Source organism: Eumetopias jubatus, unplaced genomic scaffold, assembly GCF_037043125.1.
Source record: "Eumetopias jubatus isolate StellerSeaLion01/CBP00866 unplaced genomic scaffold, mEumJub1_p1.0 scaffold_10, whole genome shotgun sequence".
Taxonomy (NCBI): Eukaryota; Metazoa; Chordata; class Mammalia; order Carnivora; family Otariidae; genus Eumetopias; species Eumetopias jubatus.
Genome location: NW_028274816.1, coordinates 49,678,627 through 49,690,181, shown reverse-complemented (window position 1 = coordinate 49,690,181; position 11,555 = coordinate 49,678,627). Strand labels below are relative to the sequence as shown.

Genomic DNA, 11,555 nt, shown 5'->3' with positions numbered 1-11,555 from the left:
GGATAACTTCTTTGGAACTAGAGATTCAGACAAAGATATTACCAGCAGATAGGATGGGACATTTTCAATTCATGGTAAAAGTAAAACAGTTGGAGCCTAAAATTTTTAGGGCATAAGTTATTACCATTCTTCGGAGTAATGAGGAATATGAGGGTATTATAGGGCAGTATATTCCTATTTTATCTGAGTGGATGTAGAGAGATAAACTGATGATATGGTAATGGAGCCACCTTGAACAGTTAGAATTGTTAGAATCTTGGATATTGTCTGGAAAGCATCTATAAAAACAACAGAACAAATGAACTAGGAAAGAATAAAGGATTTATATATGTGCATGGGGTGAAACAATGACTACTACTCTTATAATTTCTTTATTAGTCAATTTTTACTTATATTAATACAAATCTGAAAATTTCCTAAATATTAAGACAGAATCCCTTGAAACTGAAACTGCAGATTAGGTATGACTCAATACTTCAAACCTTGAACAGAAAAAAATATAATGATTATAAAACACTGCAAAACATATTACATCTAACTAAAATGTCACTTGATATGCTGAAAATCCATGTCATTTCTTTATTCTTTCTTACATTTCCTAGATGTCTAGAAAGTTATTTTAATAGTAAGAGTTGAATAATAACTTATTTTGGAAAGCTCCCCAAGGTTATAGTAAACTTGCTAGGCCTAAAGGAAAAAGAATAATGACTCAGACCAGTGAAGAGTTTGAGTTATTCACTAATTGATTCTGATCTAAGTACAGCACCTGATTTCTTCCTCTAAGGTGACATAAACCCAAGCCACTGATCAGTTCTCTGTTTTTTCAGTTAAACTTCACTTGTAATGTTGGTAAAATCTTATACACCCATGCCTTTAGCACAGGTGTTTGTGCTTTACAATCGGGTGTTTCTCCTCACAAGGAGGTATTAAATTTTATTTATCTGCAACTATACAACCCATTGTCTTATTGCGATATAGTGACTTGATCTCTTAGCATTATTAAAAACTTATGCTTATTATTATCTTATAGTTATTAGGGTTATCTAGAGATTTCCTGTCCTAGGAGATGAGGGTTTGAGTTTGTTCAGTTAATTCTCTTTAGGACATGGACTAATTCGTTTAGAACACACGGGCAAAACCCTTTCCACTTGGTTATTGAGTATGGCCAGTGGTGGTGGAACTGTTGGACTCCTTTTTACTCTGGTTATTTATGCTGCTGAACATATCTTTCTGCCACGTCAGTTTGTGCAATTTTTGCTTTTCATATTTAAAATTTTTCTTTTATATACTCTTGATTAAGCAGGAGGTGTGTGTGTGTGTTTTATTGAAACATTTTGTGCAGAGTACCTACTGTGTGCCAGGATTTGTTCTAATGTAGACATTGGAAATACAGTAGTGAACTACACAGACAAAAAGCACTGCTTTTTTTTTTCAATAGAGCTAATTTCTAGTTAGGAAGACCGACAATAAAATATATATATAGAAATATATTATGTAAGAGAATAAATTCTAAGGAGAAGATGAAGGAAGAGGCAGGGGACAATGTTGATATTTTAGATTGTATGGCCAGGGAAGGAAGCCTCTTTTGAATTTGACTTTTGATTAAAGAGATGAAAAACCTGGGAAAGGTAAGAGATCTGTCTATACCACATATATACACACACACACACACACACATACGCATTTATATGCTTTATATGCCTCTTGGAAAGGTAATCCATATATATATATGAATTATATATGTGTCTGTATATTGCATATATATTTATATATACACATATGTAATCCATACATGTAAATATTAACACTTTGTACTTGCTAAATTCATTCTCATGTATCATTCATTCTGTATTTGTGTATTGCATTTTAACATTTTTCTTTTTAGTCTCAGGAATTCTTGGCCTTTTAAAACTTAATATATTTCAATTAATTATAATGTATATATTGTGATGCTCAAATTGTCAGCACTCACCGTAGCACATACCCTCCCCAATGTCTATCACCCAGCCACCCCATCCCTCCCACCCCCGACCACTCCAGCAACCCTCAGTTTGTTCCTGAGATTAAGAATTCCTCATGTCAGTGAGGTCATATGATACATGTCTTTCTCTGATTGACTTTTTGCTCCCTTGAGCACTGCTCTGATATCTTTGCAAGCATCCTTACTTTCTGGCTATAATAGGACGTTCCAGACCCATCCTCAGTTTTTCTTTGCCCAAATCATGAAGGTAGCTACCTTGCAAGGAATATCGGGAGGGAAAATAACAAGCGTATGCAAAAGGGGTTATGAAATCAGAAATAGAAGTTTCCCTCTTAAGAAAGGAAATAATTTTTCTCAGTTAAAGGTCTTGCTAGCCAGACTTGCAGTCTAAGAAAGAGTAAGTAAGATTGGATCTTCCATTTACACTGTATTTTTGTTTTCTATCATTCCTGTTGTTCAAGAGGAAAAAGATAGCTCAACTCCATGGTAGAGCTTACTTTGATAAGTATACATTAAGCTCACACTAATGAGAATTATATATTAATTATCATTTATAAAACTTGAAGTTGTTTCAGGATTTTTGAAACACTGTGGGGTTTTGTTTTGTTTTGTTTTTTTTGTTTTGTTTTTTGGTGGGCAGCAAAGCAAGGTATATTGAGCCATGGTAAGGTGATAGTACAAAGCCACCGAAGAGGGAGGGGACCCAAGAGGTTGCCCCAAAACACTGTTTTAATAAGTTTAAAATGGCCATTTGAAAGTTGATTATTTAAAGTTGCCTCAACTGATACAAATGAGTCAAAAGGAAATGCCACTAAGCTTCTTTAGATGCGTTATGATTCCACTTGTTCTCTTCTGCCTATAGAAGGTTTTCTTTCTTTTTATTTTATTTTATTTTTAAAATTTTTTTATTATGTTAATCACCATATATTACATCATTAGTTTTTGATGTAGTGTTCCATGATTCATTGTTTGTTCATAACACCCAGTGCTCCATGCAGAATGTGTCCTCTTTAATACCCATCACCAGGCTAACCCATCCCCCTACCCTCCTCCCCTCTAGAACCCTCAGTTTGTTTTTCAGAGTCCATCGTCTCTCCTGGTTCGTCTCCCCCTCTGACTTACTCCCCTTCATTCTTCCTCTCCTGCTATCTTCTTCTTTTTTTTCTTAACATATGTTGCGTTGTTTCAGAAGTACAGATCTGTGATTCAACAGTCTTGCACAATTCACAGCGCTCACCATAGCACATACCCTCCCCAATGTCTATCACCCAGCCACCCCGTCCCTCCCACCCCCAACCACTCCAGTAACACCCAGTTTGTTTCCTGAGATTAAGAATTCCTCATATCAGTGAGGTCATATGATACATGTCTTTCTCTGATTGACTTATTTCACTCAGCATAACACCCTCCAGTTCCATCCACGTCGTTGCAAATGGCAAGATCTCATTCCTTTTGATGGCTGCATAATATTCCATTGTGTATATATACCACATCTTCTTTATCCATTCATCTGTTGATGGACATCTTGGCTCTTTCCACAGTTTGGCTATTGTGGACAGGTTTTCTTTCTTTTTAAAAGTTTTTCAGATCTCTCTTCCTGAGCAAACACAAAACAGAGCTTTGTGTGAAATATAAGTAAATTTCCAACCAAGACCTGTGCCCTTTTAGTAGGCACTATTTTTGGATGCTAGGACTTTGCATGAATTTTGGGCAAAATTGCTGCCATTATGATTGGGCTCCTTTTATAGACAGCTGGAAAAAATGTTTCCTTTTTTGAATTTGATTTCACATTGGTTTCAAGTTCCTACTTAGCATATTAATTTGCTGTACCCTACTAAGATTTTCTACTTTGTCCACAAAACTCAATACAGAGAGGTTATGTGGTGGAGAAAAGCAGATTCTTTGAAGCCATGAGGTAAGGATACTTTAGTGACAGAGAAATGACTCACCATCCTGGTCAGCTTTCTTAAAGGCATCTGCATGTTAATTCATCACATATTCTTCCAGAAAAAGTAGTGAAAGTATCTGCTATTTTGATTATTGGCACAAGTAGGGGTGTTGGAGTTAGACCTTCATATGGATGTCAACTCTTTTAGGAGAAACTGAAAAGTGATTATACTTCTTTCAAGCTTAGTTTAGTTATTATAAAACTAAAGTAAAAATTCCAGACTTTTGTTTTTGTAAGGATTATTTGAAAGAATGTAATATATGTAACATTTAACATGACATTGATTAATCATGAAATCAAGCCGGAAGTTGAATTGCATGCCCGAAAGCCAGCTGTTCATGTGAGACAGAATTGTAAATTCAGCTCCTGTGAATTTGCAGCTTCAGAGTCTCAGCGGCTGTCTGGATATTTAAGGCTGTTAGGACTCTGTCTTCTATTAAGATAGAGGCCAGTAAGTTATGGCTCTTGGTTTTTTAAATCTCCATTTATATTTTTGGACTTCAATTCATAGTGCATTATCAAAATTGTTTAGTCCAACACTCATTTCTTGGTTTATTTTTTCCCAAATAATTCCCAATTCCTATTCTCCCCCATAGGCATGCACACAGGATGCATCCTTAAATGTGTGTGTGTGTATATCCCTTATAAAATCAGTCATATATTGTATGTTTGAAATTTATATTAATGGTATTATGCTAAAAGTGTCATTTTTTTTCTACTCAACACTTTGTTTTTTTGTGTTTTTTTTTAAGTTTTTCATTTTAATTCCAGTATAGTTAACATACAGTATTATATTAGTTTCAGGTGTCCAATACAGTGACTCAGCACTTCTATACATGACTCAGTGCTCATCATGATAAGTATACTCTTTAATCCCCATCACCTATTTCACCCATTCCCTGCCCCCTACCTCCCCTTTGGTGATCATCAGTTTGTTCTCTATAGTTAAGAGTTTGTCTCTTGGTTTGTCTCTCTCTCTTTTTTTCTTTTGCTCATTTGTTCTGTTTCTTAATTTCCACATATGAGTGAAGTCATATAGTATTTATCTTTCTCTGATTGACTTATTTCACTTAGCATTATACTCCCTAGCTCTATTCATGTTGCAAATGGCAATATTTCTTTCTTTTTATGGCTGGATAATATTCTATTGTGTGTGTTTATTCATCTATCACTGGACACTGGGACTGCTTCCATATTTTGGTTATTGTAAATAGTGCTGCAATAAACATAGGGGTGCATGTATCCCTTTAAATTAGTGTTTTTGTATTTTGGGGGTAAATACCTAGTAGTGTGATTACTGGATTGTAGGGTAGTTCTATTTTTAATTTTTTGAAGAACCTCCATATTGTTTTCCACAGTGGCTGCACCAGTTTACATTCCCACCAACAGTGCAGGAAGGTTCCTTTTTCTCCACATCCTTACCAACACTTGTTATTTTTTGTGTTATTTTAGCCATTCTGACGGGTGTGAGGTGATATCTCATTGTAGTTTTGGTGTGCATTTCCCTGATGATGAGTAGTGTTGAGTATCTTTTCATGTGTCTGTTTTCAGTATCTTTTCATCTGCTTGTCTATCTTTGGAGAAATGTCTGTTCATGTCTTCTGCCCATTTTTAAATTAGATTATTTGCCTTTTGGTTGTTGAGTTGTATTAGTTCTTTGTATATTTTGGATACTAACCCTTTATTGAATAGTCATTTACAAATATCTTCTTCCATTTTTTTTTTTTAACTTTAAGTAGGCACCATGCCCAGTGTGGGGCTTGAACTCATGGCCTGAGATTGAGAGTCACATACTCTACCAACTGAGGCAGCTAGGTGCCCCTTATCTTTTCCCACTTAGTAGGTTGCCTTTTAGTTTTGTTGATTTATTTTTTCTGTGCAGAAGCTTTTTATTTTGATGTAGTCCCAATAGTTTATCTTTGCTTTTATTTCCCTTGCCTCAGGAGACATATCTAGAAAAATGCTATGGCTGATGTCAGAGAAATTACTGTCCGTGCTCTCTTACAGGATTTTTATTGCTTCAGTTTCAAGTCTTACATTTAGGTCTTTAACCCATCTTGAGTTTATTTCTGTGTATGGTGTAAGAAGGTGGTCCAGTTTCATTCTTTTGCATTAGCTGTCCAGTTTTCCCAACACCATTTGTTGAAGAGACTTTTTCCTATTGCATATTCTTGCTTCTTTTGTTGAAGATTGACCATATAATTGTGGGTTTATTTCTGGGTTTTCTATTCTGTTCTATTGATCTGTGTCTGTTTTTATGACAGTACCATACAGTTGTGATTACTACACCTTTGTAATATAACTTGGGGTCTGGAACTGTGATGCCACCAGCTTTGCTTTTCTTTTTCAACATTCCTCTGGCTATTTGGGGTCTTTTGTGGTTCCATACACGTTTTAAGATTGTTCTAGCTCTGTGAAAAAGGCTTTTGGTATTTTGATAGGGATTGCATTAAATCTGTAGATTGCTACATTTTAACAATATTTGTTTTTCCAATCTATGAGCATAGAATGTCTTTCTGTTTGTGTCATATTGAATTTCTTTCATCAGTTTTTTATAGTTTTTGGAGTATAGGTCTTTCACCTCTTTGTTTATTCCTAGATATTATTTTTGGAGCAATTGTTAATGGGATTGTTTTCTTAATTTCTCTTTGTGCTGCTTCATTATTAGTGTATAGAAATAAAACATTTCTTTTTTTTAAAAAAAAAGATTTATTTATTTGAGAGAGAATGTGTGTGAGTGGAGGGGAAGGGCAGAAGGAGAGAAATCAAGCAGACTCTGTGCTGAGCACGGAGCCCTATGCGGGGCTTGATCTCATGACCCTGAGATCATGACCTGAGCTGAAATGAAAAGTCGGATGTTCAACCTACTGAGCCACCCAGGTGCCCCAGAAATGTAACAGATTTCTGTACATTGATTTTGTATCCTGCGACTTTACTGAATTCATTTATCAGTTCTAGTAGGTTTTCTTTGGTAGACTCATTAGGGTTTTCTATATATAGTATCTTGTCATTTGCAAATAGTGAAAGTTTTACTTCTTCCTTACCAACTTGGATGCCTTTTATTCCTTTTTGTTGTATCTTGCTGTGGTTAGGACTTCCAGTACTATGTTGAATAAAAGTGGTGAGGGCGCCTGGGTGGCTCACTTGGTTAAGCGACTGCCTTTGGCTCAGGTCATGATCCCGGAATCCCGGGATCGAGTCCCGCATCGGGCTCCCTGCTCAGCGGGGAGTCTGCTTCTCCCTCTGACCCTCCCCCCTCTCATGTGCTCTCTCTCTCTCAAATAAATAAATAATAAATAAAATCTTTTAAAAAAAGGTGGTGAGAGAGGATATCCTTGTCTTGTTCTTGACCTTAGGGGAAAAGCTCTCAATTTGCCCCCATTTAGTATGATGTTCACTGTGGGATTTTCATATAAGGCCTTTATTATGTTGAGGTATCTAAACCTACTTTGTTGTGAGGGTTTTATCATGAATAGATGTACTTTGTCAAAGGCTTTTTCTGTGTCTATTGAAATGATCATATGGTTTTTTATGCTTCCTCTATTGATGTGAGGTATCATGTTGATTGATTTGCAAGTATTAAACCACCCTTGCATCCTGGGAATAAATCCCACTTAATTGTGGTGGATGATGTTTTTAATGTATTGTTGGATTCAGTTTGCTGGTATTTTGTTGAGAATTTTTTCATCTATATTCATTGAGATATTGGCCTGTAGTGCTCTTTTTTTGTGGTGTCTTTATCTGGTTTTAGTATCAGAGTAATGCTGGCCTCATAGAATGAATTTGGAAGTTTTTCTTTCTCTTCTATTTTTGGAATATTTTGAAACTAGGTATTAACTCTTATTTTTTTAAAAGATTTTATTTATTTATTTGACAGAGAGAGACACAGCGAGAGAGGGATCACAAGCAGGGGGAGTGGGAGAGGGAGAAGCAGGCTTCCCGCGGAGCAGGGAGCCCGATGCAGGGCTTGATCCCAGGATCCTGGGATCATGACCTGAGCCGAAGGCAGATGCTTAACGACTGAGCCACCCAGGCGCCCCTTAACTCTTCTTTAAATGTTTGGTAGAATTCACCTGTGAAGCCAGCTGGTCCTAGACTTATATTTGTTGGGAGTTTTTTGATTACTGAGTCAATTTCTTTGCTGGTAATTAGTCTGTTCAAATTTTCAATTTCTTCCTGCTTCAGTTTTGGTAGGTTGTATGTTTCTAGGACTTCATCCGTTTCTTCTAGGTTGTCCACTTTGTTAGCATATAATTTTTCACAATCTAATAATTGCTTGTATTTCTGTAGTGTCGGTTATTATTTCTCTTCTTTCATTAATGATTTTATTTCCATCCTCTTGTTTTGTTTTGTGTGTTTTTTTTTGTTTGTTTGGTTTTTTGTTTTTTGTTTTTTGTTTTTGATGAGTCTGGCTAGAGGTTTATCAATTTTGTTGATCTTTTCAAAGAACCAGCTCCTGGTTTCAGTGATCTGTTCTATTGTTTTTTTAAGTTTTATATCATTTATTTCTGCTTTTTTTAAAGATTTTTTCTTTATTTATTTGAAAGACGAGAGAATGAGAGAGAGAGAGAGCACATGAGAGGGGGGAGGGTCAGAAGGAGAAGCAGACTCCCTGCTAAGCAGGGAGCCCAATGTGAGACTCGATCCCGGGACTCCAGGATCATGACCTGAGCTGAAGGCAGTTGCTTAACCAACTGAGCCTCCCAGGCACCCTCATTTATTTCTGCTTTAATCTTTATTTTCTTCCTTCTAGTTTTGGGTTTTGTTCTTCTTTTCTAGTTCCTTTAGGTGTAACATTAGGTTGTTTGAGATTTTTATTGCTTCTTGAGGTAGGCCTGTATTGCTATAAACTTCAACTTAGAATCACTTTCACTGAATCCCAGATATTTTGGACCATTGTATTTTCATTTTCATTTGTATCCATGTAATTTTTTATTTCTTCTTTGATTTCTTAGTTGACCCATTTATTGTTTAGTAGCATGTTATTTAGCTTCCATGTATTTGTGCTCTTTCCACATTTTTTCTTGTGGTTGATTTCTAGTTTCATAGCATTGTGGTCAGAAAAGATGCATGAGGGATGCCTGAGTGGCTCAGTCGGTTAAGCCACTGCCTTAGGCTCAGGTCGTGATCTCAGGGTCCTGGAATTGAGTCCCACATCGGGCTCCTTGCTCAGCAGGGAGCCTGCTTCTCCCTCTGCCTGCCACTCCCCCTGCTTGTGCTCTCTCTCTGATAAATAAAATCATAAAAAAAAGAAAAGATGCATGGTGTGACTTCAATCTTTTTGACTTTTTTGAGAAGGTTTTGTGGCCTAATATGTAATCTATTCTGGAAAATGTTCCATGTGCATTTGAAAAGAATGTGTATTCTGCTGTTTTAGGATGGAATCTTCTGAATATATCTGTTAAATCCATCTGGTCCAGTGTGTCATTCAAAGTCACTATTTCCTTCTTGATTTTCTGTTTGGATGATCTGTTCATCAGTGTAAGTGGGGTGTTAAAGTCCCTTACTATTATTATATTACTATCAATTATTTCCTTTATGTTTGTTATTGTTTTATGTATTTGGGTGCTCCCATGTTGGGTTCATAAATATTTACAATTGTTATATCTTCAGCTTTGCGCAGTGGCAGTATCGTAGCCAGTGAGGTTTATCCGAGGCGCGATTACTGCTAATTGAAAACTTTTCCCAAGACAATTGTTATATCTTCTTGTTGGAGTCTCCCCTTTATGATGATATAGGTCCTTGTCTCTTGTTATGTACAGTGTTTGTTTTAAGTCTATTTTGTCTGATATCAGTAATGCTATCCTGACTTTCTTTGGACATCCATTTACTCTCCATGGTTTTTAGATCTATCGTGTTCCTCTGTGCATAGTCATCTAATGCTATTCATCACTTCTAACACTTGCATAGTAACTAATAGTATATATTTACTATGTTTTATTTATTCTTTTCCACCTGAAGTGATGGATACAACTACTGGCTTTCACAAGGAACATCCTAGTATGTGTCCCTTGCAGACCTGCACTAGATTAGAATACTTACCCTGGAATATTGCACCTGTTTTTTCACACAATTTTACTAGGTAGGTACAACCAGATTACTTTCTAGAGTGGCTGTATCTGTTTACATTCTCACCAGCAGCACCTCTTTCTATGTGCTGGTAAACACTTGATATTATCTTCCTTGGATGTTTTTGATTTGCATTGTTATTATTGACTACTGGTGAGTTGGAGCATATCTCCATATACTTCTCAGTCATTTGGACTCTATCAAGTGTTTTTTTTCTTACCTTGTTTGTCTCCCATCAAATATACCATCAAATCCATTCATAAAAGTTTGGTTAAAATTTACTTGTAAATCCATCTGGGCTCTAGGCATTGTCTTCTGAGGAGATGTTTCTATACCATTTCAAATTATTGGGTTTATTAAATTTTTCTGTTTCTTATGCCAATTTTGGTATTTTTTTGAAGAAATGTGTTCATGTATCTAGGTTGTCAAATTTGTTTGCAAATAGTCATTCATAAGATTCTTTTATTCCTCTTCTAACTTCATTTGGTTTCTTACTCATTTTCTTATTTGCATCTTTGTACTTGTTATCAGCCTTGACAAAGGTTGATATAACTTATTGATCATTGATTTAAAAAAAAACTATCTTTTGGTTTTGCTATCCTTTTATCTCTCCTATTCTGTATTGATTTCTGCCTTTTATGTTTATAATTTAATTCTTGTTTGAGTGTGCTCTGTTCCTACACTTTTGAGTTGAGAATTTAGTTTTTGTGGGTTTTTTTTTGTTTTTTTTAAGATTTTATTTATTTATTTGACAGAGAGACACAGCGAGAGAGAGAGCACAAGCAGGGGGAGTGGGAGAGGGAGAAGCAGGCTTCCCGCTGAGCAGGGAGCCAGATGCGGGGCTTGATCCCAGGACCCTGGGACCATGACCTGAGCCAAAGGCAGACGCTTAATGACTGAGCCACCCAAGCACCCCAGTTTTTTGTTTTTCTTGATAAATGTACTTGAAGCTGCACTACTACCCTCTACTACATAGGTTGTGTCCTACAATTTTGGCAGTTAGTGTTTTCACTGTTATTCATTTCCATGTTTTGTAAATTACTTTAGGTGTTCTTTTTTTTTTAACAGCAAAATTAAGTTTATTTGGGAATAATAGAGAATTGCAATTCAGGACAAGCAAGCTATGGCAAAATCATGGGCAAGTCCTAGGTGGTCTTCTTTAACTCAGAAGTCTTGACTATCTTTTTGTTATTTGTTTCTGATGCTACTACATTATGTCAGACATTTATATTGATTCTTTGGAATTGAATGATTCAATGGAATTGAATGAGGCTCAATTTTCATAACTGTTACAGGTATATTCAAAAAGTATATCCTTTCTGAGCTTTTTGGGTGTAAATTTCAAGTCTTTTAGGTTGAGGTATCAATCTATTGGATCTTTATCAATCTGGTAGGTGGAAAATGATAACCAAGTATAGTTTTCATTTGCTTTTTTCTTATTGTGATTAAGTTTGGGTTTCTTTTCTGTGAACTGTCTCTATCTTTTGCTCAACATTCAATTACAAAGTAACATTTTACTAATATTTTAAGGAAATCACCTTATGATTCACAAATATT

At 35.8% G+C, this 11,555-nt stretch overlaps 1 pseudogene; it reads left to right on the top strand.

Moving 5' to 3' along the window:
* The first annotated feature begins 9,540 nt into the window (after positions 1-9,540).
* LOC114199007 (U4 spliceosomal RNA) lies at positions 9,541-9,645 on the top strand (annotated as a pseudogene).
* Positions 9,646-11,555: the final 1,910 nt, after the last annotated feature.